This window comes from Cervus elaphus, chromosome 15 (assembly GCF_910594005.1).
Source record: "Cervus elaphus chromosome 15, mCerEla1.1, whole genome shotgun sequence".
Taxonomy (NCBI): domain Eukaryota; kingdom Metazoa; phylum Chordata; class Mammalia; order Artiodactyla; family Cervidae; genus Cervus; species Cervus elaphus.
In genome coordinates, this window is record NC_057829.1 from 2,353,681 (window position 1) to 2,372,552 (window position 18,872).

General features: G+C 36.4%; 1 protein-coding gene across 4 annotated transcripts in view; it reads right to left on the reverse strand.

Moving 5' to 3' along the window:
• Positions 1-18,872, reverse strand: part of CHRM3 (cholinergic receptor muscarinic 3) — a 546,556-nt gene that overhangs the window by 379,001 nt on the left and 148,683 nt on the right. For 3 of the 4 annotated variants that reach the window (XM_043925589.1, XM_043925588.1, XM_043925590.1), the window contains exon 2: positions 15,560-15,668. The gene's annotated coding sequence lies outside the window, so the exon portion shown is untranslated. Of the gene's footprint in view, positions 1-13,205; positions 14,522-15,559; positions 15,669-18,872 lie in introns of those variants that run through there. The other variant, XR_006345338.1, reaches the window with a different exon arrangement.

Here is an 18,872-nt window from a genome sequence, read left to right on the forward strand (position 1 = left end):
AAAAGTCCAACTCAGAAAGATACATATACCTCAATGTTCATAGCAGCACTCTTCACAATAGCCAAGACTTGGAAACAACCTAAATGTACATGAACAAATGAATATATAAGATGTGGTACATATATAGCATGGAATACTACTCAGCCCTAACGAAGAATGGAGTAATGTCATTTGTGGCAACATGGATGGACCTAGAGATTAACATACTAAGTGAAATAGGTCAGAAAGAGAAAGATAAATACCATATGCTATAACTTCTATGTGGAATCTAAAATTTGACACAAATGAACTTATTTATGAAAAAGAAACAGACAGACAGACATACAAAATAAATGTATGGATACCAAAGGCTATATACAGGGGGAGGATAAATTGAGAGTTTGGGATTAGCAGATAAAAACTACTATATGTAAAATAGATAAACAAGTTTCTACTGTATAACATACGGAACTATATTCAACATCCTGTAATAAGCTATAATGGAAAAGAATCTGAAAAAGAATATATATATGAATCACTTAAGCATTTTGCTCTATACCAGAAAATAACACAAAACTGTTAATACTTCAAATTTTTTGACTGAGAAATTCAATTTACACAATTTGTAGTAGTAAATCTTGAACTGTTTCATTCATTTAGTATTTAGTGTCTACCACATAGTAAGTTTTATTCTTGGTTCCAGGCCTAGAGGTGTGTGTGAACAATACCAGTTTTTTTCTCTGCTTCCATGGAGCTTACATTCTGATGAATAAATGGATAATAAGCAAAGGCATGAGTGTTTAAAATTATACACATATGATGGAAACACAATGTAGAGGTGTGTTTTACAGTAGCTGGAGTGCTTGTTTTGCACTCGATAGGCAGGGAGCCACTAGGAGAGGGGACATTTACAGTGAATCCTGAACAAAAGCGAAGAGGCATCTAGAGTATGAGGGGAGAGCATTTCAACCCACAACAGCAGAACAGATGCAAGCGTGGCAGATAAAGCACCTCCTGCAGGACTGTGAGCAAGTGAGTGACAAGATGGACACAGGCGTGGTCAGGGGAAAGCAGGAGAGAAGGGACCGCTTAGAGCACCCTAGGTAAGACTGCTGACTAGATTGGTACCGGAAAAGTTGGAAGAAAGAGGACAGAATTACAATGTGTTTTGAAGACTGAGTCAATAAAACTTACAGATGAACTGAATGTGAGAAATGAGAAAAGAAAAAAAAAAACACCTAGCCTTTGGTCTGGATCTCCTGGAAATAACCTGGAAAACAGAGATGAGACAGATGAGGGAGAAGAACATTTGTGGTAGGACACACAAAATCTTCAGTTTTATTTTGGACAAGTTTTTTAATTTTTAATTTTATATTGGAGGATAGTTGATTACCAGGCTTCCCTGGTGGCTTAGTGGTAAGGGATCTACATACAAATGCAGGAGACATGGGTTCCATCCCTGGGCTGGGAAGGTCCCCTGGAGAAGGAAATAGCAACACACTCAGTATTCTTGCCTGGGAAATCCCATGGACACGAGAGCCTAGTGGGTTACAGTCCATGGAGTCATAAAAGAGTTGGACATGACTTAGCGACTAAACAATAGCGACTAAACATTGATTAACAATGTTGTGCTATTTTCAGGTGTATAGCAAAGTGATTTACTTTTAAATACAACAGTGAGTGACTTTAGCTATAACCAACCTAGACAGCATGTTAAAAAGCAGAGACATTATTTTGCCAACAAAGGTCCATCCAGTCAAAACTATGGCTTTTCCAGTAGTCACGCATGGATGTAAGAGTTGGACTATAAAGAAAGCTGAGTGCCGAAGAATTGATGTTTTTGAACTGTGGTGTTGGAGAAGACTCTTGAGAGTCCCTTGGACTGGAAGGAGATCCAACCAGTCCATCCTAAAGGAAATAAGTCCTGAATATTCATTGGAAGGACTGATATTAAAGCTGAAACTCCAATACTTTGGCCACCTGATTCGAAGAACTGACTCATTGGAAAAGACCCTGATGCTTGGAAAGATTGAGGGCAGGAGGAGAAGGGGATGACAGAGGATGAAATGGTTGGATGGCATCACTGATGCGATGGATGTGAGTTTGAGTAGGCTCCGGGAGTTGGTGATGGACAGGGAAGCCTGGTGTACTGCAGTCCATGGAGTTGCAGAGTCGGATATGATTCAGCAACTGAACTGAACTGATATATATATATATACACACACACATACATACATACACACATGTGGGCTTCCCCGGTGACTCAGTGGTAAAGAATCTGCTTGCAATGTAGGAGACACAGGAGACATGGGTTTGATCACTGAGTCAGGAAGACCTCTTGGAGGAGGGCAAGACAACCCACTCCAGTCTTCTTGCCTGAGAATTCCATGGATAAAGGAGCCTGGCGGGCTATAGTCCATAGGGTCGCAAAGAGTCAGAACCAAGTCAGGAGCCCAGAACCAAGGCCATACATGAGGAGCCCAGAACCAGAACCTCCTAGGCTGACTACACCCTTTCGTAACTGTTGCCAAAAGCCTGCTTGATCATCACCAGCAGGCTTCCTGATCCCAAATCAGGCAAAAATGTGCATCCTGGTAGTCACTCTATAGCGTCCTAACCAATCACCTAAGACCAACCTTCCAGCAGGAATTTTCTTTGTCTTGAGGCCATAAAAATTGGCTATTAACCCATGAATGCTGTCAACTTTACCTGGCCTGTCAGGAGGTCAGCCCACTGTGCTCACAGCAGTCTCATTATCTCTGCTATTTGTTCTTAAAAACTCACTTCCTTCTGAAATGCTATGTCTAGAAATTCTTTTCCAACCCTCGCTCAGACTGCCTCAACATGAACTTAGACATAGTCAAAGATTTGTTTGGAAGAATGTTAAAGAAAGTTATAATACAGAATGATCACCATAATATACCATAAATTACAATAAAATGTTATGTATCCTGTAAGTTTCTTTTAGAGTAATACTTTGAGACATGGAAAATAGGAATGTATTACTATACTTTGAGAGGAAAAAGGTATGAATAAGGTGATTCTACATTTGTACAAATATATATAAATTTTAGAAGACAAGAATATGAAACTATTTGAAGAGTTACTTTGAAGTTTTTCAGTGTTAAGATTAGAAGTATTTATATTACTTTCTGTATCTTTGGTTGTGTATTTTCAAGTTTATAAAAATTGGAAAATTAATGATCATAAACAGAAATGACTTTAAAAATATCAGTCAGTCAGTTCGGTCACTCAGTTGTGTTCGACTCTTTGTGACCCCACAGACTGCAACACATCAGCTTCCCTGACCATCCCCAAATCCCTGAGTTTACTCAAACCCATGTCCATCGTGTCAGTGATGCCATCCAACCATCTCATCCTCTGTCATCCCCTTCTCCTGCCTTCAGTCTTTCCCAGCATCAGGGTCTTTTCCAATGAGTCAGTTCTTCACATCAGGTGGCCAAAGTATTGGAGTTTCAGCTTCAGTATCAGTCCTTCCAATGAGTAATCAGGACTGATTTCCTTTAGCATGGACTGGTTTGATCTCCTTGCAGTCCAAGGGACTCTCAAGAGTCTTCTCCAACACCACAGTTCAAAAGCATCAATTCTTCAGAGCTCAGCTTTCTTTACAGCACAACTCTAACATCCATACATGACTACTGAAGAAACCATAGCCTTGACTAGATGGACTTTTGTTGGCAAAGTAATGTCTCTGCATTTTAATATGCTGTCTAGGTTGGTCATAGCTTTTCTTCCAAGGAGCAAGCATCTTTTAATTTCATGGCTGCAGTCACCAGCTGCAGTGATTTTGGAGCCCTAAATATAGTGTGTCACTGTTTCCCCATCTATTTGCCATGAAGTGATGGGACTGGATGCCATGATCTTAGTTTTCTGAATGTTGAGCTTTAAGCCACTTTTTCACTCTCCTCTTTCTCTTTCATCAAGAGACTCGTTAGTTCTTCTTTACTTTCTGCCATAATGGCGGTGTCATCTGCATATCTGAGGTTATTTTTATTTCTCCCAGCAATCTTGATTCCAGCTTGTGCTTCATCCAGCCCAGCATTTCACATGATGTACTCTGCATATAAGTTAAATAAGCAGGGTGACAATATACAGCCTTAACGTACTCCTTTCTTGATTTGGAACCAGTCTGTTGTTCCATGTCCAGTTCTAACCGTTGCTTCTTGACCCGCATACATATTTCTCAGGAGGCGTGTCAGGTGGTCTGGTATTCCCATCTCTTAAACAACTTTCCACAATTGTGATCCACACAGTCAAAGGCTTTGGCATAGTCAATAAAGTAAAAGTAGAAGTCTTTCTGGAACTCTCTTGCTTTTTCAATGATCAGTGGATGTTGGCAATTTGATCTCTGATTTCTCTGCCTTTTGTAAAACCAGTTTGAACATCTGGAAATTCTCAGTTCATGTACTGTTGAAGCCTGGCTTGGAGACTTTTGAGCATTACTTTACTAGCGTGTGAGATGAGTTCAAGTGTGAGGTAGTTTGAACATTGTTTGGCATTCCCTTTCCTTGGGATTGGAATGAAAACTGACCTTTTCCAGTCCCGTGACCACTGCTGAGTTTTCCAGATTTGTGGGCATATTGAGTGCAGAACTTTCATAGTATTTTAGAATTCACACTTTTAAGATTTGAAATACCTCAAATGAAATTCCATCACCTCCACTAGTTTTGTTCACAGTGATGCTTCCTAAGGCCCACTTGACTTCACATTCCAGAATGTCTGGCTCTAGGTGAGTGATCACGCCATCTTGATTATCTGGGTTGTGAAGATCTTTTTTTGTACAGTTCTTCTGTGTATTTTTGCCACCTCTTCTTAATATCTTCTGCTTCTGTTAGGTCCATACCATTTCTGTCCTTTACTGAGCTCATCATCTTTGCATGAAATGTTCCCTTGCTATCTCTGATTTTCTTGAAGAGATTTCTAATCTTCCCCATTCTATTGTTTTCCTCTATTTCTTTGCACTGATTGGTTATAACAAAATGGCTAAATGTACTAAGAATGATTTAGCAAAAACAGTCTTAGCAACACTTCATTCTGTAACATTACAGTAAATTTATTAGCTCAGAAATATTGATATATTCTAATTAATTTGCCTATAAAAATATTACTTCATAATTTTTACAGATCAAAAATTGTCTCAATATTTTTTCCTGTTCTTTGCATATATACATTTCTGGTTCCAGAGAACTTTGCATACAAGGTGTCATACTTCACCATTTTTACCTTTTACTGTGAATAAGTGGCATATGGTTAGTCCATCCATCACTCTTAAATTTACTTGGAAAAATGTAATGTGATAACCACTCCTATTAATTCCAAAACAAACAGACTAGGGCCAAGATCCCTTAATGTTTGATGTGGATGCCACCCTGGGAATGATCGATTGTGTGTGAACTGGGTTGCACAAGGACAAAAGGGGGAAAGAATGGATAGGGTATATCATAGACATTGGATATTATTATATAGATCTGCAATTGAGGATTTAATGCAACATCTTCTTTTATCAAATATACATCCCCATGATCATCTACTGAGATGCAACAATGTAATTAACTCAGGTGTAATAAATATTATCTTCCTGTACTAAACAGTAATATCTTATTTACCAAATTAAATCAATCACTGTGCTGTGTCTTGAAATTCTACTTAATTTTCCCTGAAATCTTATGAAGAAAATCTAATATTTGTAAAATTCAACCCCTCAGAATTTGGTGTTAAAATTTGATGCAATAGCTAACATGTCAGCTACTTGCATTTAATTAAAAATGTTTGCCTGTACCAAAGAAATTAGGGAAATATATTATATAATGGTATTCAAGGTCAAGATTAAGGCCAAAGCTCAGCTGAAACCCAAGATTTTATTTTAAATATGTGTTTAAAAAAGTATTCAAGTTCATAATAGAAAATTCTTTTAGGAGATATACTGCAAGGACACTCTTCTCAGTCCCAATGAACTGGTGAATCCATGTAAAAAGACCGTAATGCAAGTTCAGAGCGATAACTGGTTATCAATGACTTTCTACAGACAACAATGAAGACAAATTGCTGCATTTACAAATTAATAAGCAGAAGCATCATTTAATTCCACTAACATTTATTTACTTCTATGTGCCCTGCTTTGTGCTAATTTTGTAGGAAGAACTGTAGCAAAACTGAAATAAGCAAACAACCTACTACTCTTTATATACAATGGTTTTTCTTTGCCTTAAACTTACCACCTCTACCTTGCAATTTATGTGCCTCTTCCTTGAGGAAGGTATAGATATATGCAGCTCAGTAAGGAAGCCTGAGACATTACCATAATCTGTTTAATGTATTTTTAATGGGTTTAATATTCAGAGCATTTAAGTTGATTTATTTTTCTGCATTATTTTGTATGATTATATGGTTTTGACATTTTAATAACTCTATTATTCAAATGCTACATTTTTCAGGTAGTTAGTACCTAGGGCTGGGACCCAATGATAATTACTTTGTCAACAATTTTTACTTTGGCAGATTTATTTTTGCTCCCTACAGTGAGCAATGGAAAAAGGCAAAATTAGCACTGAGGCATTACCAGTTTTGCTCCACCTCAACACTCTTTCAACCCACTGTCTAAAGTTTTTAGAGGGACTTCTCTGGTGGTCCAGGAGCTAAGATTCCATACTCTCAATGTAGGAGGCCAGGGTTTGATCCCTGATCAGGAAACTAGATGCCACATGTCAGAATTAAGAGTTCACACCCCACACACTGCAGCTGAAAGATCCCGCATGCTGCAACAAAGATCCAAGATGCCTCGTGCTGCAACTAAGACCCGGTACAGCCAAATAAATTAAAGAAAAAAAAAAAAAAGCTGTTACATATTATCATTTGACTATATTATTTTTAACTAAATTTTTTCATAAAAGCTAAATTCAAAAATGAATTAAGAACAATTGCAAAATCTTCTGTGGCATATTTGTGTGTCAAGCACTGATTTTTACATCATTTGGGAAAAATCACGAAAACCATGTATTCAGAGCTAAAAAGAAGGCAAGTTTTCAAACATGAACCTGTGCTTCATGGGAAGAAAAAAGTATTTTTTAAATGATTGCTTTGTTATAATGTTTTCATCTTATCCCAGAAGAATAGCCTACTTTATCTATCATGGAAGTCAAAGTAAACAGAGTTTAACATCCACTTACTCGCTGAGCTTAATAAAGAAGTCATTATATTATATCCAAAAATCACTAAAAACGATTGGCTCACTGTCAAGTCGGAAAACCGGCTTATCACAGTGCATGCAAGGCTGACACTTTGTTTCTCCAGGTTTTGAATTGTTCCTTTTGTCACAAGCTCTAAGTATACATCTGATATTAAATTATACTTCTTATTAAGTAAAGCATATGAATCAATGACTGGTTCCATAACCAATTTTCACGTGATTAGGTAACACACCCATGCTATTTCACAGTTCAACACAGAGTGGACTTTAACTTGGATTTTAGAAATTGCTCCTATTCCTTCAATTTAATCTCCCCCCACCCTGGCCCCACTTTAGGTCTCAGAGGGTTCAAGTTTTCCGTCCCTCATCAGCCGATTGCACTCTCAGTGCAATCTGATGGTGTACAAACTAGTCTCGGCGGTTTCTCCTTATTCTGACACATCTACAAAAATTCTTAAAATGAATAAAGAAAATAAGATAGCAAACACATGAACCATTTTAAAACAATGACTGAAATAGTTTATAAAAATTTTCCATTCTGGAAATGATTAAAATACAAACTTTTGGTAAGTAAGAATTTCAAACTCTGTAATCTAAAACTATGCTTTAGAAAAACTTTAAAGTAGAATTCCTTTTGCTATAAAAAGGCCATTCATTTAAAATCAAATTTATTACTATTTGTGTGCATATATATATATAATGATACATATCATCATACATTTATATGTACACACATATACACACACATATATATGCATAAATACACACATATTCTACTTCCTTTCTTTCCACAACTCCTGCCCCTCACTCCCCAGTTGTGACCTAGAAATATAAACTCCACGAATATAGGAATTTAGTTTACTGTACCTAACTCAGGGCCTACTACACTGAAAGAGGTCCATTAATATTTATAGCATGAGCACATGAGACACCGGAGTTCTTCAGTTCCAAGTATTTAACTAACATAATTTAAAACATGATTTTCTTTCCAGGTAATTTAATCCCCTTAAATTTCAAATGACTTCAAAATATTGAAATTATCTTCTTTATTAAACAACAGGTATAAAAACCATGGCTTCTTCAAAACTATCTCTGCTTCCTAGGCTTATTTGTTTTTAGGCTTTTTTTTCCTTCAGATCAGCTGAGTGGCACGTATAAGTGACAGTAAAACACTGATGATCTCTGTCCACCATACAGATAAGACAGATGTAAGACAAATCAGAAAAAGTCTTTGCAGATAACTGAGCTAAAAAGAGAGTGTTCATGTGAAAGAATTGGATGGGATGCCTGGTGGACATGCGGCTTCCCTGATGGCTCAGCAGTAAAGAATCCACCTGCAATACAGAAGACGCAAAATACATGGGTTCAGTCCCTGGGTCAGGAAGATCCCCTGGAGAAGGAAATGGCAACCCACTTCAGTATTCTTGCCTGAAAATTCCTGTGGACAGAGAGGCCTAGTGGGAAACAGTCCAAAGGTTTGCAGAGTCGGACATGACAGAGCACACACTCTAGTGGATATAATATACTTATTAAGGCCAAGAATGTTAGTTTTCACCTTGTGGAATCAAGTAATTATGCTACCACACACTCTCATTAATGTGAAAAAAATAAGATGTGATGTAATAAAACATGTTAAAGATATTGGACTTTAATGGTAAACCATTCAATCTTAAAAACAGTTAATGCATTCTCCTGAAAGACATCTTCCTGTATCTGCTTGAGAACATGTCTCTAATAGATCCAGATTCTCATTTTTATCCATATCAATTGCTAGAGAAGAATAGAAGGGGAAATCTTTAATTATGTTATAAGCTATTAACTTTTCAGGATATTAAAAAAGGCATGGTTTAAAATCTGAAGCATATTTTGAATATATAATTAATATATAATTTACTTTTTGAAGCTAACTTAGTTTTCTAATCCCACATATAAAATATCATGTGTCTCCCTATTTACATGCCATTCAACAGTGGTGAGGCTGTCACAAATTTAGGTTACATAAATATGCATATAAACTGGTAGTGTACCCTGCTTCTTATGCATTTCCTCCTCTTGTTACAAATATTAAAGGATGTTGTACAGTGAAACCCCACTGCACAGTTACTACTTTAGTAGATGGTAGCCATTATCAGTATTATCATTAAATTTCAACAGGCAACTCTAAGTCCTTCAGCTAAAAAGAACGTCAGAAAAGGGTCACCAAGTTGCTACAGTTTGAAGACACTAACAAAGCTATCAGGAAACAACCTGGAATTCACTCAAGTGTTACCTTTGGACATTAAAAAAAAAAACCAATAAAACCTGAGTCTTTCAAATATATCATTCCTGCTGCCTTACTCTACTGACTTGAGTGTGTATCCAAGCTTTAGTTCAGGGATAATACCTACTTGACTCCATTATATTTCTGCTGACACAACTGGATGAATATTCTTAATATAGGATTCATTCAAACATTATCCCTTTTTGCTTAAAGCATGTCAGTGTAAAATAGCTCACACATTGAGAACTGGAGTATCCTGTCATTTTCCTCTCTTAAAGACGTCTTTATTAGCCTAATGCTTCCCACTTAATCTCTCTACAGCCATCTGTGAAAGCTGAATAGCTTGAAATACCCTGTGCTACTTGCAAGTCTTAGCCTGCACTGACTCCTGTGTGTATGACTGAAGCACAGTAAGCAACAAAGACGAAAGTCAAGTGTTTCCATAATGATTTAGTGGACTTGACAGTCTTTCCTGTTAAAACGGTACTGTTTGAAAATAAACAGTTAACCTAAACAATTTTAAGTCCTCTTCCAGGTGATATTCAGTTACTGAAATAAATTTCAGATAAAATTTCAGCTGGCTATGTTACAAAGGCTTTTGCTCACTGACATAGAGGAGTTTTAGGGATTTGGTTATTTTTCCCTATAGGTTCAAAAACAGTTTGAACCTATAGGAACCTTTCACGACACTTAATAGATACATTCCTCCCTTCTTAAATGAAATTAATTGTAGATACTTTTCATGAATATATGATACATACACAAAAATTTGATATGCATTATAAATATAATTAATATAATAAAATCTTTGGGAGTTGGTGATGGACAGGGAGGCCTGGCGTGCTAAGGTCCATGGGGTCATAAAGAGTCAGACACAACTGAGTGACTGAACGGAATTGAATAAAGCCTTGAGAACTACTTTATTTTTTCTTACTAATTTACATGGAGGAAATCATGCTAGCCTCAGTCAAGATGAGATTAAGTAATTTTTATCACTTTTGAAATGCTGATCTAAAAATAATATGCTTAATGATAAACTACTAAGGAAGTTACTAGAGTCAGTTATATAACTTGCACAAATGATATAACCATCATAGTACATTGCAAGTAGCCACTTTTCATTTTTCTGGTTATTTTTAACCATGTACATTAATAATAATCTTATTGAGGAAGATAAAGACTACCCTCAATAAGGCAAGAATGCAATAGGAAAGATGGATGCTGCTGTGGGTTGAATGGTTGTTTGTCTCCCAAATTCATATGTTAAATCCTAATGCCCAGTGTGAGAGTATTTGGAGGTGGGGCCTCTGGGAGGAGGTTATTAGGTTATGAGTGTGGAGCTCTCATTAATGGGATTAATACACTTATGGTACAAAAAAGAGGCTCATGAAGTTGCTTTCGACACTTCCACCATGAGACGACGCAGCAAAAAGATGGCTTTCTAGGAAACAAGCCTGTACCATACATGAAGTCTGCCAGCGCAGATACTGGATTCTAGACTCCACAACTGTGAGGAATAAACTTCCATTGTTTATATGAGCTAATTAGTCAATGGTGTTGTTTTAGCAGCTTGCATGGACTGAGATAGAAATGTCAACCAATAATTGAAAAAAAAAAAAAGAGTGCAGTCTACCAAAGAGGTGTGTACATAATACAGGGGTGAAAGAAAAGAGAGTAGTCAATTTTATTTTATTTTTTCTCTTTTTTTTTTTAATTTTTATTTTATTTTATTTATTTTTTATTAGTTGGAGGCTAATGAGATGGATGAAACTGGAGCCCATTATACAGAGCGAAGTAAGCCAGAAAGATAAAGAACATTATAGCATACTAACACATATATATGGAATTTAGAAAGATGGTAACGATAACCCTATATGCAAAACAGAGTAGTCAATTTTAAAAGGAGGATTAAGGAAGTTTTCATAGAAAGGAGAGCATGTCAAATGAGCTTGGAAGGACAAATCAGAGTTTGATGGGCAGGATCCACAAACAGGACGAGGCTTGTGGTGTCATACAGGTAAGGCTGGGGTGCTTCTAGGTTGGGCTTGGCCCGCAAAAAGGTGGAGGAGATCACAGTAGGCAAATGGAAGGGGGCCAGGTAAAGCTCCTTGAGGCATTCACAACTCATCTCATTCCACTTCTGGTCACTCTGCAGTAGTTATTCAACTTTAATCCACTCTTCTGCTTGTCCCTGAATACCTTCTGCTCAGTCACAACTGTGAATCGGAGGTTTACACTATTCCCCTGTCACAATGATGCTATGCTTAGAATTATTACCTGACTGAGCAGACCTATTCTTAAAGTTCCAGTGATAAACATTTCAATCTCCTGTCTCCAATCAGAGGAGACTTCGGTTCTGAATACCCTATGTCTCCTCCAAATTCTGGCACTTCTCTCTAGTTTTTAGAAATAGCTTTTTATCAAGTACTAGACTGATATCTGACTCCTTTAGAAGGAGACTTCTAAATTCATGAAAAATGTTTAATATAAACATCACAAATCTATAAAGATTATGAAAATAAGTAAGGACACATGAGCATCTGTCTGTTCAGTAGGGCTGGTATTCCAACACCATGATGATGCTTTTTCGTTTTATTACATGCAAAATCCTAATATGAGAGTTCAAAATGTGAATGGTGGCCATGCTGAAGGACTGAAGGCATGGGATAAGGCAAGCCCAGGAGAAGCAGGACAGAAAAGCACCAGAGTCATCAGTGCATCTGGTCACCTAGGGTCCCAAGCAGCAGCCAAGCCTAACCCCACATCAATGGTTCGTGGGCTCCTACCTAGGAATCCACCTCTGAAACCTTTACCCTCAAAAGCTTTCTCCACAAACATGACTTTCCTAGTCAGGTGCAAACTTGATAAAAGCTAAAGTTATTGCAAAAATAAATAAAAATAAAGGAGACTGTGTACAGAAGCATTCAATAATGTTATAATCCGAGTTATGGATAAGTTGGGTTCTATTTACATGTGAAATACTCTCTGGAGGCTGATATGGATGGATGCAGAGATGGACTGAGTGAACATTGCCATTGTTTCAGATGGTTTATAACTAACACGTGAGGGAAAGGGGCTCAGCTTTCTGTTCTGAGTGATACACAGCAGCCAGCCACAATCCCCTCCTGGATCACGGCCCCAGTCTGTCAGTACTGCCCACCTTGGAAACAAATCATGACTCATCTGAAGACCGCCACCCATTCCAACCACTGAATTTTGTCCAACACAAGTCCAAAAGAAAATACTTTAAATTTCCTCATAATAAGAACAAGTATGCAGTCTGTCTTAGAGCATAGGATTATGAAAACGAAAGTTCAAACTCTCCTTCTCCACCACTTTGTGACACATATTCTATTTTTCCATCTACTTTCTTTCTTCCCTTTCTGTCCAAAAAGTCATTTTAAATGTGGTAACAGCCCAATCTGCCTAACAAATAAGGAGCTGACATTCCCTGTTAGGCCTAAAAAAAAAGTCAATGGATTTCTGTTACTTTTATTTTTTTCTTCTTTATTTTTTTAAATTATGAAAGTATGATAGCACATTTATAGAAGACTTGGAAAATACAGAACAAAGTTACATACAGTTCCACTCTATATTACAATTATTTTTTAATTAGAAAAATTAAGATTTTTAGTTGGAATTTCAATATCAAGCTCTCAAAAATTAATAGAATGAATGGACAGAAAAATAGAAGTATATAGTAGACCTGAAAAGCACTATGAACCACTTCAACACAATTAAGATTTATACAATTTTCACACAACAGCAGGATATAAATTCTATTTAGGTTCCCAGAGTCTATAAACCAGGAGACAAGGAACCTATCCAGGGATATAAAACAAAGGGCAAAAATTTCATGGTCTAAGGATATTGAAATAATACAGAGCCTGCTCTCTCATCACTGTGGCAGTTTTGTTAGAAATCAATATAAAAAGATATTTGAAAATAACCCACATATTTTCAAATGTAGTGGGTCACTTTTGTTTTTTAAATCAAGATGTCATATTTGTTGCTTGTACTCGTAATTTGATTTAAATTATTTGTTTGTCTTTTTTTGACAGAGCAAATCCTGTAATTGGACACATTTCTTAAAGTCCCCTAAATAGAACATATGGCGAGACACTTTCAGAAACAGAGAATCTCTGATGCACGTATTTTATAATTGCATCAGATAGCAATCTGTGAATATACCTTCAAAATTCCCAACAAAGGTGCCAGATATTGTGTTAAACCATCTTAACAAAAGCATTATGGAGTATATTTTAATTATTTCCATTTTATTTCTCAGAAACTAAGAATTCAAATAGTTCAGTTACTACTTTAGATTTCACCACTAATTCATAAATGGTTTTGAACCTAGGGCTTTCTGATTCCAAAACCTATAGTTAGCACCATAATCCCATGCTCATCCAGTAAATAATAATCACTAATGCTGACTGATTACCTAACAAGTAATCAGTGCTACTAAGTGCTCAACCAAATTAACTCATGTAATTCACACAACAATCCTATGAAATAAATACTCATTATTAGATCCATTTTACAGATGAGGAAACTAAGACAAAGAGCAGTTAAATGACCTGTCCAACACTGCAGAGCCAGAAAATGATGAAACTGGGTTGCAACCCCAGGCAATCTGACTCTAGCCCTGCCTCACCCCACCATACTTAAGCACTATGATACGATATAAGCAAGTGACTGCATGCTATCTGTTAATTAAGATTTTTGTTTCACTTATATGTAAAAATTTTATCTGTGTAATAAACCATTGCCTCTTCAGTGACAATCATATCCAATTTCTGGAAAAGAACTTGCGAACCACTTTTATTGCACTGGCCTGATTATATAATAATTCACTCAATTTTAGTGGAAAAGTCTTTCTCTATATTACTAAATACATTTGTCAAAATTTTCATTTTCAGTTTTTTTATTTTAAACAGACTAGTGCTGCATTCTGTTGGCTGAAGGAGATGGTCAGATGAGGTGTTAAAGAGATTTCAGGAAACAAAAATTTTAATATATTAAAACTGAATGAGTAATATCTGACTGCATTTCTTCATTGTCCCCTTGGTATCCTGAAATGAAATTATACATAAAAAGTACCTTGTATCTTGTTTCCTCTAAGTATAAAACACGTAAAATTACACTCTAATGGAGTAAATATTCTGGAGATCAAAACTAGAGGCCTAATTAATATGGCTGATGGGGAACTGTGTGTTCAAGTATGTGTGAGGACCACGTGCTCCTTATTTAATCATAACTTTCTCAAATAAAAAAAAATTGTGGTTGTTAATTTAAGTATAATCTTATCATTTATCTCTTAGGTGAATAAAGCATAAAATATTTGATGCTATTAACCAATTTTAAAAGAAAATTGTGATTTTTTTTTCCACCTTCCTACTTGTGGTATTAGTGAGCCACAGATAACATCTATTTTTTATGGGGTTTTACTGTTAATAATTTCACATTCAGGATCTCACTTATCCTTTAAAGCAATCTTAAGAATTAGGCAAAGCAGAATGTCTACCTCTCATTTCGTAGATGAAGAAACTGAGTCCTAAAGATTTAAGGGACTAGTTAGATGATAAATGTTGGGGCTGGAACTAAAATTAAGGGAATTGAGTAGAATTTCCTTTCAATGACACCATAGATATCCCATGTCAATGACCATAAAATACCTGTGTAAGTGGAAGTATATCACATACCCTGTTAAGTACAACTGCAATAAAATTGACCTGTTTCAAAATATTAAGCTAAATAAGATTTTTCTGTCTTACACTACCAGATTTATATGATATTACAGAACCAAAAGTCACTGAAACTTTCCAGTGACTACTTTCATTCAGTTAAAAGGGAGGTAAAATTCTATACTTCTGAATTCTGCCTATTTAGATACACATATATTATCATATCAAAAAGTAAAAATATATGATAGATGCATCTAAATGTACTTTTTCATTTTGCAACTGGTTGGTACATAGACTGTCTAGCCATGTTTCATAATAGTAACACCAATGCACGTGTCTTGCATATTTTTTGCAAGATAAATGCATACTGTATTGAAAATCTCAATATATAACCATATAAATGATACTGAATAGAGAAGGACTTACTAGTGAGGAGCCTTGGTGGTATACATCATGATGGGAATGGGTATAGTTCAGTCAATCCACAGTCCACTGAGAAACTCGTAACAGAAATAAGTGCCATCACCGTTCAGACCTAAGCAGACACACAGAGAAATGACAGTCAGTCACTAAATACCATTTTGTACCATTTGCACAAGAGCATCTTTACAACCTGCAGCATTAAAAAACAAAAAGATGCCTGACAAGGAATCCAATGGAAGGACTTTATACAACTCTGTTAATGAGTAGTATAGCAGTGGGACCACACTATGTAAATCAGTAAAGAAGTAAAAGGTTTAGTGATTAGACATTATATAGTGATTAGGAAGCAATAAATTTAGTAGTAAACTGTATCACATTACTGGAAGGCTATAAATTTATCAATAAAAACCCAACCCAAAACATCTAACATTCTGTTGTAAATTTGGGGGGGGGAGTTATATGCTAAGTACTTATAGCATGTCTGTATATAAAATTTCATTTAGTCTTGACAACAGCATTGTAATGCAGGTAATGCCCTCATTTAACAATATTTAAGGCTGTGTGTAGGGCCTTATTCTATAATCTATGCTTCTTTTTCATATCAGGTGGTGTATGCCAAGCACACACGTCTTCCTATGCTAACTTGTGCTCCCCTGTGACTTATGGTATAAATAACAGATATCAAGAGGATTATAAAAACATGTATCTCTGTTTCACACTTAGTTTCCTAGAAAACAAATATGGTATTCTACTCATCTTTGTATGTCAAAATGTAAGATCTTTTGGGTACACACAGATATGTGTTGATTAAATAAATGAATAACAGCAACAACAAAAATAGAAACTGAAAAAGAGAAAGTATCCAGTCACACTTTTGTTTTGTCAATTATTTCCTTTACTTACCAGAATTATCTTCCTGTTTGCAACACAATCTCAAGAGGAAAGAGTAATAAGAATCATCTAAAAATCATGTGAATGAAGTTCAAATACATATCATTAAAAGAAATACAAACTATTTAGCAGTCAGTTTAATTTAGTTCAGTTGGAGAGGTTTCTGAAGAACATAAAAGATGAAATAACAAAACTTTTCCAGAGAGAGAGAGAAAGAAAAAAACAATCCACCTTTCACTTCTAGATCAGATACCAGCTGCTAACAAAGTCTAAGCACCTTGCCTGTGACCAGACCTCAACAGGGGAGGACCCACAGATAGAGGAGAAAATTGAAATCGCTAAATACTCCAAGTAGAAACTGCACAATCACAAGAAACTATGAAGTGCTGCTCTGCACTGGAGATGGCTGTAGAGAAAGCAGTCAAACTGGAGACCATGATAGTCAGATTCCAATTTACCCTGCAGAAGAATCAAGCATCCTGCCTGTGTAGAGCAGGAGCTGGCAAACTGTAGACGGCTGCCTGTGAGCTAAAAATGGTTTTCACATTTTTAAATCGTTGGAGGAAATCAAAGGAATCATTTAAGTGTAAATTATTTGAAATTCAAATTTCAGAGTCTATAAATAAAGTTTTATTGGAATACAGCCACAACATCTCATGTATATATTGTCTCTGGTTCAGTTCAGTTCAGTTCAGTTGCTCACTCGTGTCCGACTCTTTGCGACCCCATGAATTGCAGCACGTCAGGCCTCCCTGTCCATCACCAACTCCCGGAGTTTACTCAGACTCATGTGCATCGAGTTGGTGATGCCATCCAGCCATCTCATCCTCTGTCGTCCCCTTCTCCTCCTGCCCCCAGTCCCTCCCAGCATCAGGGTCTTTTCCAGTGAGTCAACTCTTCACATGAGGTGGCCAAAGTATTGGAGTTTCAGCTTCAGCATCAGTCCTTCCAAGGTCTCTGGTTACCTTTATGCTATAACGGTAAAGTTGAGAGGTTGTGAAAGAACAGTATGACTTGAAAGGCTAAAGTATATTTACTGTTTGATCCTTTACAGATATCATTGGCTGATTTCTGGTCTAGAGAATTATTAGTTCTCAATTTGGAAGGGATGATATTAAAGAAAGGGGGTGCTTTAGAGCAGATTGGAAGCAGGGGCTGGGAATCCATTTCCCTATATAAATCCAGGGCAACACAGTATTATGAGTATAGTAGGGCTTTTTCTGGGGGCAGTGGGGTTCTTCCCGGAGGAAGTACCAGAAAGGAGGGTAGATTCAGCCATACTCACTCTGGCACACAGGCTACAGGCTTGACCAATGAGGATGGATGGAGAAAACCGGCCACCAGAATATATGTCATTTTTCAGTATGACAGAATGAACTTATGAAGAAAACAAAATCTCTGGGCTCTGATTCTCTCCCTGTATGTGCCAGCCTCTAGAAAGGCAGATAACCAGTTTTTCATTTTTTTTTTTCTTTTTTGGTTTGTTTTTTGATGTGTCCTTGCTGAAGATCTTAGATTATAAGAGAAAACAGAGACATCCTAAGCAGGTAAAAGACACTCCATCTCTCGCACAGAAAAGCAAACAGTGGGTCATATCTAATAACAGATAAACAGGGGAAGAAGCAAAATAAAACAAAGCATAAGAACTATATTAAAAAGAATCTGCTACATAATACATGAAAATATACAAAGAGGAAGCATTTTCATTTCAAGGATATCAAAGAAAATTTAAAATAAGTTGTCTAGAACAACAACTCCATGCTTTTGATGAAGTTTGAGACAATACAGAATAAAATTCCAAAGATTTATCTTCAGAGAAGTTAATTAAACCAAAACAAATGAAAAGACACTTAAGTGGTTGCCCTTTTAAATATTAATTGCATCTTGATGACAAGAAGAGGGGCTTTGATCTCAAACACTTGGGTCTGAACATCAATTCTACTATTTTTCTTGCTGTATGACCTTGGACAACTGACTTTCTATTCAAAGTGTTATTTCCATCACTTCTTAAATAGGGTTATTCTGAGAACTGTAGGACCAAATATGCATAAAATGTCCAGCATACTGCCTGTCACATAGGAGGCACAGGATATTTACTAGCTTCCTAGGTACTTTCTGACCCTGCTTATTTTCTTACCCTCTTGCCCTAACACTAATCATCTACCACAGTCATTACAGCTGTAGAAAATTGTAGATCTCTTCTATGTCTTGTCATATTTGACTCTGCATCTTGTTTTTGCTGGGTGGACTATACCTTTAAACTTTGGACTCCTCTCTGTTTAACTGGTAAATTGGTATTTACTTAAAAATTTAATTCAGAAATGAATTCTGCAACCTCCTTAATCCCTTAGACAAAAAATACACAGCCACAACATTTTGTGCATAAACCTATTTTTATGATTAATACTGTATTCTTTTTTATTTA